The following is a 13,361-nucleotide window of genomic DNA, read 5'->3' as shown; positions in this document are numbered from 1 at the left end:
CCACGAGAGCAAGAGACTTAAACCTCAACACGGATATAAATAGGATGTGCTGGAGGGACAGATTCATCACCCAGAGACTCCCTACACTATGGAACAGAATCCCAGTCCATGTGAGGCAGAGCCCCTCACTGACTCTGTTCAAGAGAAATCTTGACGAGTGGATGGGAGATCGTAGGTTTACCCCGGGAATCATCTCTGTATCACTGCTGGACAGAGGCACAGCAAACTAATGGGTATAGTATTCTCATCCTAAGGGGTGGTGAAAGCCACACACACTCTGGCTAGGCTTATAAATGCCCTAGGGCAGATAGCCTAGTATGAACCTATGAACCTATGAACCTAATCATAGTTTCTTGCTGATACTAATCAGAGATGTCTTTACTTCTTGGGATTTTTCTCTTTTCTGCACTAGTTTCCTCCTTCTATTGTATAGCTTGTTTATGGCAGGGGTCCACCAGACTGGTTTCCTTTTCTTGGAGGAGTGAGTCTTGGTTTTGCTTGGGATAGCACAATCCATGCATAGAGTGCCTTTGTAAGGGATTCAGCAGCTTGGACAGCATTGTCCTTTAGCATGGGGGCAATGAACCGTTTCACCTCGGTCTTAAGTAACATAAAGTTTGCTTTTGAAAAGTTTTTCACAGTGGTTTCCTTGATTGGGGGTGGGGGCAGAATGTGGATATCAAGAGTGATTAGTCTATGGTCTGATTAACCAGCGAGGGTTTGACCTCCGGTGTAGAACACCGGTTGCCCATGTTGGTGATGACTAGGTCCAATATGTTGTCACCTCTGGTGGGGATGTTGACCAGTTGATCCAGAGCATTCGAGTTTATAAATTCTAAGATGCATTGGGCAAGGGAGTTAGTACTTGAGTAGTTCTCCAAGTTAATGTTTGGGTAATTGAAATCACCCAATATTAGGGTGTTTGGTAGGACCTTCATATTTTCCAGTGTCTCCAGAAATGCGGAATGGGAGTCCTGGGTCATGGCGGGTGATCTGTAGCACGCTACAGTTTGAATTGCAATTTTACCCATTGTTAGTTGCACATGGATCATTTCTGAGGCATTGTGCTGTGCCACTAACCTGGAGGTGTGGGAATACTTGATGAATATGGATACACCCCCACCTTTTGTGTTTCGGTCCTGATTCTGTGGCCGAAAAGTATGGTATGAGTTATAGCCTGGTAGTGCTGGGATGCTCTCTGGAGCCTTAAACCAGGTTTCTGTTACTGCACAGATATCGATATTTTCCATACTGAGGAGTGCCTCGAGTGCATGCATTTTGAGGTTTAGACTTTTGGCATTGAGTAGCATTACCCTCAGTTTTTGGTTACTTGTGCTATTTACAGTAGTGGGTTTGTCTTTTGAACCTTGCCTAAAAAAGGCATTATGGGGGCAGCAAAAGCCTTGGCCAGTATTTGAAAGCCTAAGGGTGACAGGTGCAAGCAATATCTTGTGAAGCAACATGGCTTATCGAGCATGTCATCCCAGGTGGACAGACATTGGATCCCCTTTGAATGACACCACAAACTTAGCCAGTTGTTGAAATTGATCATTTTTTCTTTATACTGTGGCATCATTCTTGGTGAGGGCAGGATGCCAATTCAATACTAGATGTGCCTAAACAGAAGAAATGAAGCTGGAAGAAGAAGAATAAACATTAAAATGCAAATGACACAATAAACAGCAACAAGTCTGCCATACATCTGCATATTAACAACTTATACAACACTTTGCTCACCGCTTTCCTTATTTCCCCGCCTTTCTCTGTATCTCACGCTCCATTCTCCCCATCACTTCCCCTCTCTCTATAATATATATATATATATATATATATTTATATATATATATATATTTGTATATATATATATATTTGTATATATATATTTGTATATACATATATATATATATATATATATATATATATATATATATACATATATATATATATATATATATATATATATATTAAACATGATTATTAATATGGCATACCTGGAAGTTTACCAGTAGACACAATTTTTGCAGCAGATATTTGGCAGTATTTGACAAACACTAGGTTTTTTACCAGGTCGAAAATTTTAACAGTTCACAGATAGCAAAATGTGATGTATCTCTGATGGTTGTTAATGCTAGAAGCATTAATAATACACTTTTTTAGGTTCATAGGTAGGTACTAGGCTATTGGCCCTAGGACCTATATAAGCCTAGCCAAACGGTACCCTGGCTTTTGCCACCCAAGAAAATTATTTTCCTGTGCCCCTGTCAAGCAGAGCCACAGAAGTGATCCCTGGGGTGAATTTCTTATCTCCCATCCAATCATCAAGATCTTTTTTGAAGAGTGCTAATGAGGAGCTTTGTTTGATATAGATAGGTAGTTTGTACCAGAGTATGGAAAGTCTCTGAGACAGGAATCTATCCCTCCAGCATGTTCTGTTTATTGTGGTGACAAGGTTTAGGTCCCTAGAGCGTGTATCTCAGCGGGATTGGGATTTCTTTATGTGGAGCATGTCCAACAGGTCTGGGTTTGACATAGCTTTGTATGTTAAGCAGAGATCGCCTCTGAGAAGGCGATATGCGACAGAGTAAAGCTGGAGTTTTCTGAGACGGTCTGCGTAGGGCATCTGTTTGATGCCGGTAATCCTCTTTGTGAGGTATTTCTGTGGCCTTTCCTGTTGTTGTAGATGTCTTGTGAGGTACATACCAAAAGGGACGTTGTACTCTATAATGGGTCTAATGAGTGATGAGTAGAGGGGAACAATGACCTCTTTTTTCCTGGATAAGAAACCTTTTGTGATGAGGTGTGCCACATAGAAGGATTTCCTGACTACTGTGGCGATGTGATTATCAAAGGAGAGACTACTGTCCATCTGTGTCCCAAGGTCTCTTATCATACTTTTGGTGTTAAGTAGACTACCACCTATGTGGTAGTTCTTGGGTACAGAGTTTTTACCAAAAGGGATGACAATGCACTTTTTAGCACTGAGCTTGAGGCCATGGCTTTGACACCAGGCATCTGTCTCAGTGAAGCCCTTTTGTAGGATGTCCACATCGTTAGGAGATTTGATTATGGCTCCTAGTTTGCAGTCATCTGCAAACTTTGTTAGCCAAAGACCTTCTTTGTTAGCCTGTACTTCAGAGAAGTAGATACCAAACAGCAGAGGACCTAGGACTGAACCCTGTGGTCTGAAGTTGGATTTAGAGTCTGCTACTTTCACAGTGTGGGTTCGGTGAGTGAGCCAGTTGGCAACCCATCTTATGACACAGGGATTTATACCTAGTTTAGTGAGTTTGTCTATAATTCCAGAGTGGTGATGGTGTCAAAAGCCTTGGTGAGATCTAGATAGGCTGTGTGTACCACCTTACCCTCATCTACAGCTTTGGTGACCGCTTCAAAGAAGTCTATCAGGTTTAGGAGACATGATCTGCCTTTACAAACCCGAACTGGGTAAGATCCAGAGTTTGGAGATTACCAATGTCATTGTTTATATGTTCCATGATGATAAGCTCCATAGCCTTGCAGACCAGGCTCATCAGGCTAATGGGGCAGTAGTTCCCAGGGCCCGTGGTGGCTCCCTCTTTGTGGTGTGGGATAACCGTTGCTGTGCATCATTCAGTGGGCACAAAGCCTGAGGTGAGGCTATGATTGAACATGGTACTTAGGTGGGGTGCCAGTTCATTCTGTAGTTCATGTAGAACGCAGCCTAGGATGTTGTCAGGTCCCATGGATGCTGTGTTCTTGGCTTTGGAGAGTGTGTTTTTTACCTGTGCAGCCATGATTACAGGTACTTTGTATTCTTCTGGTGTAGAGATGGGTCCTTTCGGGGATGAGAGACAGGTAAATTTAGCACAGAACCTATTTGCCAGGATGTTGGCAATATCAGTTGGTTCTGTATATTTAGTGCCATTGTGCTGTAACTCAGAGCAGATCTGAATGTTTCCATTGAGATTCTTGACATAGCTAAAGAATGCTTTGTGGTTGTCTTTAGAATCAGTGGTGATTTTGTTTTCGTAACTAGCTTTGGAGGATTTTATGAGGGATCTCAGCTTCTTACTAAGGCTAAACCACAAACGAAAAAACTGTTGAACCAAAAGAGCGTAACAACGAACAAGAACACTATGAGAGACTACTTCGTAAAATAAACAGACGTTTAATGACTCCAAATTAATGTTAGCGCTTTTCAAATCAAATATTTAGCCTTCCTCAGACAAACAGCAGAACAGGAAATGACATTTCTTAAAATATATGTATAGAACCAATTGGGATAAAGTGCATTTAGTAATTAGTTGTAACTAAGGTTACCTTAAAGTAGTATAATCCATTGCAAACATAAGCATTGAATAAAGGTAAAGATAGAGTGCCTCTATAGGCATTGCAACGGAACAGCAAGTAATACTTTGTTGCAAGTAGCTCCATTCATCAAAATATTTACACAGATGTTAAACTCCATAATTACTGGGTTATTTAATCATACAACTTGCTTCATACTTATGTGATGTATTAAAAATGTTATAAAAACAGTGAATGATAAACTAAAAAATATTTGTGTATATTTTAAATTGTTACCAAAAATATTTCCACAATTTGGAACATTATTTCCACATTTAAACATTAAAAATACTGATTAGTTTTGCCCGCAGAATTCCTATACAATAATCATAAAATAATACAATTTTACATTAGTGCATTCTGTTAGGGAATAATTGATGTTGGGTCCATTTCATATCCAAATGTAAGAGACCTTCCTATATGTGTTATCTGTTATACGATAACCATTTTAATACACATTTTATTGATAGGTTGTCATTGATGCCAGGTAATAAATGTGCTCTAGTTCGTACCTGCCACATCAATTCATCTATCTCTAACCTAATTTGCCAGGGGCCACCCATTGGATCTGGCATTCTTTGTTGGAGTATAACAAAGTTGAAGGAATGCCCTGTATTGCTAATAATATGCTTAGCTAGGGCATTGTTCACATCCCTTCTGCTAATAGCATAAATGTGTTCGTGTATTCTGGTCTTGAATCTACGCTCTGTCTTGCCAATGTAGAAAGCTTCACATTGGCTACACAGAGCAGCATATACCACAGATTTTGATTCACAGTTGTAATGCTTGCTTATTTTATATGTCCTATCTTTAATGTTGAACTGAGTGCCCACTCTAATAAATTTACATTCTGCACAGGCACCACATTTGTACATTCCTTTGGGGCTGAGAAATGAACTTTTGGTGCCCTTTCCAAAATGGCTTTAAGGTTTTGGCCTCTCCTGTATGTTATGTTGGGTTTTCGCCTAATGCTGTAGACAAAATACTGTCATGATTAATTACGTCCCAATTCTTATACAGGATCTCCCTAATTTTTGAAAATCTAGCGAAAGTGTGTAAAAAGACACATTATAATTAGTGTCCTTACTTCTATCTCTAGTTGGCAGACTAACGAATTAGTGCCAATTCTTCTTCCCGAAAGTTTTGTTATTAAGAAGGGAATAAAATGGCCTGACTTCCGTTTATTTACTACTTCCACTATGATGTTGTCAATCAAAGTAAGTGGATAGCCTCTTGCCAAAACATATTTTTAGTTTGTTGCATTCATGTTGGAAATCCAAATCATCAGTAACCATACGTGACGCCCTCACTAACTGACCTTTTACAACCGATCTTTTTGGTAGTAGGGATGGCTACTGGAGAAATGCAAAAAACTATTAGAATATGTGGATTTTCTATATATGTTACTTTTCAGTCTTTTGTTATTAACATCCTTTGTAAGAAGAATGTCTAAATAACTGATCTCACTTTCCTGTGTGTTAAAAGTGAACTGTAAAAGTTTGTCATGTTGGTCATTCGTTCTATAAAGTTAGGAATGTCCTCACTATTGCCTTTCCATAAACAGAAAATGTCATCCTGGTATCTGGTATACCAGGAGACATACTGTTTAAAAACCTCATCCTTAAATAGAAGTTCTTTTTCCCAATGTGACAGTACTGCATTGGCTGACGAACCCCACATGGCGACCCCATTGCTACTCCGGAGGTTTGAAGGTAAAATTGTTTTCAAAAAAGAAAAAGTTATTTACCAAAACCATCTCCAAGAGTGTTTCAGTCAAATAAATGGTGTTATTGTCAACATTCTTGGCAACCATAAATTCTCTCACCCAATTAAGGCCTATATCCTGTGGTATAACTGTATACAGATCTTTTATATCTATTGTAAGAAAAACTATGTCCGGGGTATATTCAATTTCGCCAATGTTTTCAGAAAGGACCAAGAGTCCTTACAGATATGTGCCTCCTGTGCTAGTAAAGGTTTAATAATACTATCAACTAATCTTGCACATGCGTAAGTGGCCGAACCCCTGCCATCAACAATAGGCCTGAACGGAGGTGAGTAAAGCTGTTTATGTAATTTTGGTGTTCCAAAGAAGGCTGAGATTCTGGGGGATGGCATCTGCAAATATCTATACATTTCTGGAATAATAAAACCTTCCATAAGTAAATCATATAGTATGTTATTAATCTTCCTATAGGCTCCATGTATCTCATTCAGAGATACTTCCTTATAAGCTGGTGTATCCAAATGCTTCTTCATGTATTCCACATATTTAAAGTGGTCCATTAAAACCACCCCACCCCTTTATCCGGTTTCATGACACGGATCCTACAATCCCTTAATAAATGGAGAAAATCCCATTCCAGTGTGGTCATATTGTTAAGATCTTTTGATTACTATACATAATCCGATTTTTAATTGCCCACAAATCTGTTTCACACATTTTCTCAAACACTAATAAGCTCGGATGGAGGGTGGATTATATGTACTAGATACCCTAAGGGGTTCAGTAACTCTGTGTTGTTACCCAACAATGAATGTAAGTTAAGTTTTCTAACAAAACTTTTAGGTCCACCAGTGTTTTCCCTATGTCCATATGTTGCGCGGAACAAACGATAGATCTTTTGCAAAGAAGTTGACAATATCCTGATGGATTTCAATAAGTGTATAATTATACACTGTAAAGTCATTGTTACTACTTTTCAGGATGTTTGGTTCCAAACCAAAAGAGGGAACCTGGATCATCTCCTCCTCCCCCTCTTTTCTTGTTCCTCGTATTGTTCCCTGTCTGGGCCCACGTACGGTTGGTTGCTCGGGTGTTGTTGGCCTGATGAAAATCCTGGTTGTCCTGTTGGTCAAAATCTACCATAGACTGGCCTTGTGGTTGAATGTTATCCCTCAGTCCATTTGCTGAGGTGTTTGGCTGATTGGTGTTATTAACGTTGGTACTGTTGTTATTATTCAGCCTTGGGCTCCTTCTATAGCCCTGCCGTTGAGTTGTAAAACCTTCTTGGTTGTTGTCATTATTGGTGTTATCTACTGGGATAACATTCGTATTTTGTCCAGTTTGATTGGGCACTTCCCCTTGAATAACCTGCGTTTTATTTTGAGGCCTGGGATAAGCGGTTTTATTCGCATAGTCCGTTAAATCTCGACTTAATTTTTTCTTTTTACTAAATAGTAATTTCTCCATACTAGCCTCAATGCTAGAATAGATACGACAATAGTCGTACTTAAAACGCAAGAAATCATCACTGGAAGTAATGTATTTTTCAAGGGCATCCAAATCAGCTGCAAGAACCGCAATATCTTTAGAATAAAAAGCAATGAGAGCCTGTAGGAATTCGATCCCTTGTCGATCAAACAATGCCAACAGCTCTTGGTGAAAAAGAGAATTTTCCACCAGCCCAGATGGAAAACGCCATTGTCTTAGTCCTTTTGGGACAACCTTGTGTTTAACACATTCTGTAAGATATGCGACTTCCAATTGCAGTTTTTTATATTTGTATAACTTATTGTCAAATTCATCAATTTTATCCCCTAATACATTTGTGTCAGTCATGTGGTTTACATTAGGTTCATTACGCTGACTGAACCCTTGGCTGAAAAAATTATTGTTCATTAAAAAATCAGCCATTGTTGGTATTCCTTGCTGGTTACAGTTCTTTTGATTGATAATGTTATTATTAAAGTTAGCGTTATTGTTACCTGGATTTGGTACCCCAGATAGCGTAATCACAGGACAGGGCTGTTCATTCGAAGACAATTTTTACCTTCAAACCTCCGGAGTAGCAATGGGGTCGCCATGTGGGGGTTCGTTCGCCAATGCAGTACTGTCACATTGGGAAAAAGAACTTCTATTTAAGGATGAGGTTTTTAAACAGTATGTCTCCTGGTATACCAGATACCAGGATGACATTTTCTGTTTATGGAAAGGCAATAGTGAGGACATTCCTAACTTTATAGAACGAATGACCAACATGACAAACTTTTTACAGTTCACTTTTAACACACAGGAAAGTGAGATCAGTTATTTAGACATTCTTCTTACAAAGGATGTTAATAACAAAAGACTGAAAAGTAACATATATAGAAAATCCACATATTCTAATAGTTTTTTGCATTTCTCCAGTAGCCATCCCTACTACCAAAAAAGATCGGTTGTAAAAGGTCAGTTAGTGAGGGCGTCACGTATGGTTACTGATGATTTGGATTTCCAACATGAATGCAACAAACTAAAAAATATGTTTTTGGCAAGAGGCTATCCACTTACTTTGATTGACAACATCATAGTGGAAGTAGTAAATAAACGGAAGTCAGGCCATTTTATTCCCCTTCTTAATAACAAAACTTTCGGGGAAGAAGAATTGGCACTAATTCCGGTTAGTCTGCCAACTAGAGATAGAAGTAAGGACACTAATTATAATGTGTCTTTTTTACACACTTTCTCGCTAGATTTTCAAAAAATTAGGGAGATCCTGTATAAGAATTTGGACGTAATTAATCATGACAGTATTTTGTCTACAGCATTAGGCGAAAAACCCAACATAACATACAGGAGAGGCCAAAACCTTAAAGCCATTTTGGAAAGGGCACCAAAAAAGTTCATTTCTCAGCGCCCCAAAGGAATGTACAAATGTGGTGCCTGTGCAGAATGTAAATTTATTAGAGTGGGCACTCAGTTCAACATTAAAGATAGGACATATAAAATAAGCAAGCATTACAACTGTGAATCAAAATCTGTGGTATATGCTGCTCTGTGTAGCCAATGTGAAGCTTTCTACATTGGCAAGACAGAGCGTAGATTCAAGACCAGAATACACGAACACATTTATGCTATTAGCAGAAGGGATGTGAACAATGCCCTAGCTAAGCATATTATTAGCAATACAGGGCATTCCTTCAACTTTGTTATACTCCAACAAAGAATGCCAGATCCAATGGGTGGCCCCTGGCAAATTAGGTTAGAGATAGATGAATTGATGTGGCAGGTGAACTAGAGCACATTTATTACCTGGCATCAATGACAACCTATCAATAAAATGTGTATTAAAATGGTTATCGATAACAGATAACACATATAGGGAAGGTCTCTTACATTTGGATATGAAACGGACCCAACATCAATTATTCCTAACAGAATGCACTAATGTAAAATTGTATTATTTTATGATTATTGTATAGGAATTCTGCGGGCAAAACTAATCAGTATTTTTAATGTTTAAATGTGGAAATAATGTTCCAAATTGTGGAAATATTTTGGTAACAATTTAAAATATACACAAATATTTTTTAGTTTATCATTCACTGTTTTTATAACATTTTTAATATATCACATAAGTATGAAGCAAGTTGTATGATTAAATAACCCAGTAATTATAGAGTTTAACATCTGTGTAAATATTTTGATGAATGGAGCTACTTGCAACAAAGTATTACTTGCTGTTCCGTTGCAATGCCTATAGAGGCACTCTATCTTTACCTTTATTCAAGGCTTATGTTTGCAATGGATTATACTACTTTAAGGTAACCTTAGTTACAACTAATTACTAAATGCACTTTATCCCAATTGGTTCTATACATATATTTTAAGAAATGTCATTTCCTGTTCTGCTGTTTGTCTGAGGAAGGCTAAATATTTGATTTAGCCGAAAGCGCTAACATTAATTTGGAGTCATTAAACGTCTGTTTATTTTACGAAGTAGTCTCTCATAGTGTTCTTGTTCGTTGTTACGCTCTTTTGGTTCTTACTAAGGCTGACCACGGAGTTCCTCCTGTCATGGGATTTTACTCTTTTTTGCAACAGTTTCTTTCTTCTGTTGTAGAGTTTGTTTATAGCAGGGGATCGCCAGACTGGCTTCCTTTTTTTGGAGGATAACATCTTGGTTCTCTTAGGGAGTGCAATTGTATAGGATTCAGCAGTCGTATCTCTATTGTCCATCAGCATGGGTGTCGTGAAGTTTGCCACTTCTGTCTTAAGAACCGTGAAGTTGGCTTTGGAGAAATTTTTTACGGTGGTTTCCCTAATGGAGGGTGGGGCTGGAATGTGGATGTCTAGGGTGATTTGCTTGTGGTTGGAACTGAACAACAAGGAATTGACCTCTGGTGTGGAACACCTGTTGCCTATGTTGGTAATGACCAGGTTTAGAATATTGCTGCCCCTGGTGGGGGAGTGGATAAGTTGATCCAAGGCATTGGAATTTATGAATTCCAGAAAACGTTGAGCACAAGAGTTGGTACATGCGTAGTTTTCCCAGTTAATGGTGGGGTAATTGAAATCGTCCGTTATTAGGGTGTTAGGTTGTACCCTGATATTTTCCAGTGTATCAAGAAATGAGGAGTGGGAATTCTGGGGCATGGTGGGGGATCTGTAGCAAGCTACAATTTGCATTGCAGTTCTGCCCAGAGTTAGTTGCACTTGGATAATCTCAGATGCATTATGCTGAGCAACTAGCCTGGAGGTATGAATATCCTTAATCAATATGGACACGCCTCCGCCTTTAGTGCTTCGGTCCAAGTTAGGTGGCTGAAAGGTGTGGTATGAATTATAGCCTGGTAATGCAGGGGTGCTCTCTGGAGCCTTGAACCAGGTCTCTGTCACTGCACAGATGTCAATGTTCTCCATTTTAAGGAGTGCCTTGAGTGAGTGCATTTTGAGGTTTAGACTTCTAGCATTGAGTAGCATTACCCTCAGAGTTTTCTTGCTTGTACCTGTTACAGTGGTGAATTTGTCATTTGAATCTTGCCTACAAAAGGCACTATAGGGGTGGCAAGCACCTTAGCCAGTATCCGGAATCCCAAGGACGACAGGTGCAGGCCATCTCTGGCAAAGCATCGTGGTTTGTCGATCATGTCATCCCAGGCAGACAGAAACTGGATCCCCTTAGAATGACACCAGAAGCTTAGCCAATTGTTGAAGTCAATCACTTTGTCCTTGTACTGTGGTATTATTCTGGGTGATGGCAGGATGCTACTCAGGGCTAGGGTCATACCTGTCTGGGCTACACAATCAGAAAGCTCCTCCATGTCTTTTTTCATGTATCTCAGGGAGGTACGTCTCAGGTCATTCACACCAACATGGACAATGACAGAGTCATATTTGTACTATTGTGATATTGTCATATTGAGTGACCTGAGTGCATGAGTTATGTTGCGGATCCTGGCACCTGACAGGCAGCTGACAGTGACTTTCTCCTTGTTTAGCCTGGTGAGTGGAATATCAGTGTGCCTGACTATAGAGTCACCTATGACTAGAGTGTTAGGTACGTTGTTATGCCTTATGGGCTGTGGTAGAGTGGCACACTGAGTTTGTGGGCTATGTGTCATTTGGGTTGTGTTGGGGGGGGGGTGGAGGTTGCTTGCGTTTCTGCTTTGGAGGTCCCTGTTGCTTGGGTAGATTTTTTTGAGAGCCTCCACGAACGTAGGTGCATGTTTTGTGTTTCTATGTGTGTTTTTTGGTGGTGTAGGTTTTGAGGGATTATGTGATGAGTGTGGTGTGGTGCAAGTGTTTACCTTCTCCTCTTGAGTGTCTAGTCCAGTCTTGGGTGAAGAGAGCTTTGCTTCCAGTGTGGTTATATAAGTGCATCTCTCACAGGTTGTAGTGCTGGGTGGTAGGAGGAGAGGGTTGTCTGTGTACATGAGGCAATTGCTGCATTGTCCCAGGATGTCCAGATTCATCAGGTATACAGGACAAAACACCGGGAGCTGACCCTTAGACATGCCTGGATAGGTGCTTATTTATTAAGTACTAAAAACTGTTTTCCTCTAGACAAGTGAGGAAAGTTGAGTGTTGTAGTAATTTGTAGCTTATTTAGTGCTTACCATGAGTTCTGAACAAGTGCTTAGCTCAAAGAAACAGATTTGAGTGCTGAAACTAAAAAACTGGCTAGTTCTAAGAAACAAAATTAAGCTAGAAGGCTTCCCTCCAACACAGAAAGGCTTGGGGGCTCAGAAGCTTACAAACAGTCCTGGATACAGCAAATCTGTATCTGGACTAGACAACGTATAGGAAAGGCAGGAAACAAGCTTAGAAATTTTTTTTTTTTTTTTTTTTTTTTGTAAAGTGGAAAGGGGAAAGGAGGAGCAGAAGCTAACTGGGTTTGCCTTCTCATATGTTCTCCCTGGAATAGGTAGAATGAGGTAATGACACTAGACTGGGAGGAGTGTTCCAGATGAAATTTACAGTAGGGGTGGGCAACTGCAAAGCCACCAAGTGTAGAAACAGGATACCAAGAGCGAGGGAGGGTGGGAAACAAAAATCAAAACAAACAAACCCAACCAGATGCTTAACAATTGTAGAAAATCCTACTTAATACTTCACACACAGTGAGTAAAATAAAAGTGCTATAAATAACTCAGAAAGAAGCAAAAAACAGGATACTTAATGTTATATATCTCAGATTCGTTAGCTCAGAGCCCTTCCTCCGACTTCCTCCGATTAGCTCAGTGTGAAATGGCAGAAACAGTCACAAGTTAACTTCATAAGTAACAAAATTAAAACCTGAAACAACTTTAAAAAAAAGCTTGAAAGAACCAATGAGGTGCTTATTCCAAGGCGTTGTCCAGGCAACCCCAGTCAGCCAATGACCACAAACAATTCACTCTCACTGAAATGCTATACTGGTCTTGGCTAAGCTATGATGACCTGGGACATGTGCTCAGACACACAGCCTCTACTAACAAACAACTAGGCCCAAAACTCAAGCCTGAGTATGGACAATGCTACACTACCAACACTACTTAGGTAGAAAAAACTGCAGAAATGTTTAAACAGATAAAGGATCAAGGAGACTCTAGAGAATGCTTTTAAATGCAAACAAGTTATATGATACACTCCTAGCAGAAAACCAGAGCAAACAAACCCAACCAGATGCTTAACAATTGTAGAAAATCCTACTTAATACGTCACACACAGTGAGTAAAATAAAAGTGCTATAAATTACTCAGAAAGAAGCAAAAAACAGGATACTTAATGTTATATATCTCAGATTCGTTAGCTCAGAGCCCTTCCTCCGACTTCCTCCGATTAGCTCAGT

This window comes from Protopterus annectens, chromosome 4.part0 (genome assembly GCF_019279795.1).
Source record: "Protopterus annectens isolate FY-2018-M chromosome 4.part0, PAN1.0, whole genome shotgun sequence".
NCBI lineage: Eukaryota > Metazoa > Chordata > Ceratodontiformes > Protopteridae > Protopterus > Protopterus annectens.
This window is presented reverse-complemented; position numbering follows the sequence as displayed.